The sequence below is a fragment of the Equus asinus genome, chromosome 8, assembly GCF_041296235.1.
Source record: "Equus asinus isolate D_3611 breed Donkey chromosome 8, EquAss-T2T_v2, whole genome shotgun sequence".
Lineage (NCBI taxonomy): Eukaryota > Metazoa > Chordata > Mammalia > Perissodactyla > Equidae > Equus > Equus asinus.
Window position 1 is genome coordinate 53111057 of NC_091797.1, and position 4165 is coordinate 53115221.

The 4165-nt window shown below is 39.3% G+C and overlaps 1 non-coding gene across 1 annotated transcript; it reads left to right on the forward strand.

Annotated features, from left to right (window-relative positions):
* Positions 1 to 2897: 2897 nt before the first annotated feature.
* Positions 2898 to 3001, forward strand: LOC123287525 (U6 spliceosomal RNA). Its single transcript, XR_006530846.1, has one exon. It is a non-coding gene; the product is annotated as a U6 spliceosomal RNA (small nuclear RNA).
* Positions 3002 to 4165: the final 1164 nt, after the last annotated feature.

Consider the following 4165-nt stretch of genomic DNA (forward strand, 5'->3'; position numbering starts at 1 on the left):
AGAGAATCAAAGCAAGCTAATAATAGCTACCCTAGAGATGAGCGAGCGGATGCTTTTTCCACAGCTGAATCCTCAGGGGGATCATGTAGTATTTGTTGATTTTGCCATGTGACTTGTGAAAACAAAAGTGATACAAAGAAGACAAATGACATTGTAATTTTGAGTGGTTTGACTATAACTACACACACTAAAGTTATAATAGCGTAGTATGATGTGTTGTTCCATATCATTATCCATTTTTAAGCTTCTGCAACATTTTAGAAATTTTTCCTGGGAGCATTTTTCTCCCTATACTGGTTTCCCGTTTTCCAAAAGTTAGAATGGTTGGTTGGAACCTTGTTCAGATAATGACATAACAGCAGGCATAAAGCTGAAAGCAACTAAAGGAGAACTTTCATGATATCCATGAAAATTGTTTTTTATATACCAACTTCAAATAGAGTTTTTTCATGATTTCTCCACTAAAGTCTATCCTGAGAAAATTTGGACCTTTACAAAGGTGCAATGAAAGTGAACAATGAATAGTTAATGATAATATAAGTTCTGTTTCCTATCCATTTCCTCTTTCTAGCCTTGAGTAACTTCTTCCTGGGAGCTTTGATTTTGCTAAGCCATGAGTGCCTTTTGGAAAATCATATATCTATATGTATATATATTCATCCCTGCTAATTCAATAAGATTGTCATGCAACTTTAGAAAGTTGAAGTGACCTCATCAAATAGCATGTGTTTCTTATTCAAAATGATTTTAGACATTTTTTATTACCTCTATTCTTTTACCTCTATTTTACATGTAACATCTTTTCTGAATGTGGCAAACCCCACCATGTGCACACCTTTGAATGTGCAAATTGAGTCAATGGATACTTATCCATTCTTTCTGTGCAAATGATTTATGCCAAATTTAAATCTTCCTTTCGATAATTGTTTTCTTTGTGTCTTGCTGTGTTACCGTGTCTTTATTGCAATTTGTATTGTATTTTCTTTTGTAAGACATTTGGATTCTTGTGGAAGTGCTAGGTATGTAAATAATGAAAACAACACCCACACCATTACTTAGCTACTGTGGGTGCTGCCACACTACTTTCTTTCTTCTTTTCCTTCTTCTGCTCCATTTTTTTTTTTTTTACATCACCATAAGAATAAATCTTAAGAATAAAAATGATGCAACAGTCTTAAAGATATAGTCGGTACTCCATTATTAATTAATGGAGAGTAAATGTTTATTTAAAAATTGGCCTCCATAACTGACAGCCAACCTGATTATTGCTTTGAACTGCATGCCATTTTGGGCTGACTTAAAACACAGTAGCAGGTGTGATACACTTTGTATAATGTTCCACCATAAATTGAGCGTGGTGGGAGTCAGTCAAAGTGAAGTGGTTGTATGGTAACTAGAGAAATCATTGAGCTTCTATATGGATTGGCCTGTTTTTATAAAACAAGTCAGACAACAAAGATTTTTCTTTATCTTGGAAAAACAGCCAAAAGTACACGTTATGTAAAGCTACTGAGCCTGTTAGTACTCACTAGTCTTCTAGGACTTTTAGAATACCTTTTACCTAAAGGGCTGCAAGAGCAGTGTTTGGAATTTCAGGATCCACACAGAAGCAGGCCCATGGAGTCCTGAAATCATAGATGTTAAGAGAGAGAAGGGCCTGAGGCCTGCTTCTCTTGATCTCTACTGGCCTCCTCCTCTTTTGTAGGAGACATTTGGGTGCAGGGCAGGCTGGGACCATATCAGCACAGCCAAGGGAAGGGGGAAGAAGCCAAGATCTAGTTGGACAGAGGAGACAGAGCGTGTCTTCAGAAGCTGGCCCATCCCCAGGAGGCAGCTCGGCAGGCCAGTACGTGGTGGTCAAAGGGCCTGACGAGCTCAGATTGGGCCAGGCTATTTGGATATCTGAGTGAGTCCTCTCTGCCAGCAGAACACAGTTCTGGAAGAAGTCCTGGTGACAAAAGTCTGAATCAGGCACGGTTCCAGGTGATCTGGTCCAGTCACAGCAGGCCTCCAGCCAGAAGCTGAGAAAGGAGTAGACAATCACATCCTGCTTCCCAAGAGAAGGGGCAGAGCAAGAGTTTGGCAGAGCATCAGGACCGGAGCTGAGGAAGCTGGGGTCCAGGGCAAGGATCCAACCCCTGTAGTGAACTGAAATGCTTCGCAGAGAAACTGAGGCCGACTGGAGTCCCAAGGCTTTGGCCGAAGTGGTAAGAGAACACTGAGACTCAGAGTCGACAAGAGGAACCCGATTTCCAGGTCTCTAGGCAACGAAACCAGTTTCATCTATTAATAGGTCTAAGGCTGATGACACCCATCAGGATTGGCTCAGACTGATTGCAGGCGACTAAGAGCTTCTGAAACTTCAATGTGCATAGGAATTACCCGGGGATCCTGTTAAAATGCAGATTCTAATTGGGCAGGTCTGAGTTGGGGCCGAGATTCTGAATTTCTAACAAGATTCCAAGTGATGCTGCTGGTTTCCTAGAGTTGCGGAACTCAGAGGATCCAAACTTGCTGCCGTTCCCTTTCCCTCTCCACCCATTTCACCTGCCCCATCAACATGTCCCTCCTCCACAGCCCTCCTTACACGCATGTTTGACCATCTTTTCCTTTCCTTTTCTTTTTCACATCCTTCCAACCCCTTTGTCCTGCTGCATTTCTTCTGTCACGACTATCAACAGAAAAAGAACTTTTGTTCAGATAATAGATGGGACAAGACAGCAAAATCCAGAAACATTTTTGCCATTGTCAGCACACAACTAAATGCATTTATGTCTGACAGATACAATTAGCCCAGATTAATGTCTTTTTCAGTTACTGTCTCATAAAGAGGGTAAAGAACATGTGACCTCTTACCTTTCCCTCCTGATAGACTCCAACAGTTAAGAAATATCTGTGTGCTCGCTTCAGCAGCACGTATATTAAAATTGGAAAAATACAGAGATTAGTATGACCCCTGTGCAAAGATGACATGCAATTTCTTGAAGCATTCCATATTTTAAAGAGATATTGAAATAGACATGAATTAATGGAGAAATACACTGTGTTTATGAAAGAGAGGAAACAGTATAGTAAAATTTTTAATTCTACTCAAATTAATCTATAAAAATAATGCAAATTTAATAAAAATCCCAAGAGAGTTTTAGTAAAACCTAGTTCTAAAATTTGAATAAAAGAGAAAATGGCCAAGAATAGCTAAGAAAATTTGGGAGATAAAGAAAAGAGTGTGGAGGGGCTGACCTCGTGGCCGAGTGGTTAAGTTCGCGCGCTTCGCTGCAGGTGGCCCAGTGTTTCGTTGGTTCGAATCCTGGGCGCGGACATGGCACTGCTCATCAAGCCACGCTGGGGCGTCGTCCCATATGCCACAACTAGAAAGACCCACAACGAAGAATATACAACAATGTACCGGGGGGCTTTGGGGAGAAAAAGGAAAAAATAAAATCTTAATAAAAAAAAAAAAAAAGAAAAGAGTGTGGAAAAAAGAAAAATAATAGAGTGTGGGAGTTTTCACTCTATAAGAGCTCATGACTTAATTTGTAGTCAGAGTTATTAAAATGGTGTAACAATAGATAGCTCTGTTTAATATGATCATAAGTGATTTCAATTTTCTTATTTGTGATGTTTTGATTTTCTACACCAAATATGTACTAGTTTTGTAATGAAAAATAAAACTAAAAAATAAATGCTAGGGAAAAAAAGGGAAATATCTACAAAAGATAAAAAAAATCAGAATGGCGTCACATGTTTATTTTATGTCCCCATTCCCTGAAGATATATCTGTATATAGTATCCACTGAATGCGTTTCCACTTCCAGCACAAAGGGGTCACTAGCTCCTGGCTTACACTAAAAACTAGTTGTATATTGTGGGACTAGTGACTCAAGCTCTCTCAGACAGTTTTCCAGTCTGCAAAATGGTGATATTAATAGCTTCCCAGTTCACCTCGGAGGATTTGTTGTTGGAATTGTACGAGATAATATAGGAAACTGCTTAAGAAAATATCAAACACCATACAAATGCAAACTGCTGTTACTAGTATTTGAAACTGAGCAGTTGTAGATTTTAGAATTTTGTACTATCCCGTGTTGGTGTGACTAAACTATTTAAAGCCATTTGCACTCAACAGGTGAAGGGAGTGGGGAAAGCATACTTTAAATCACAACCT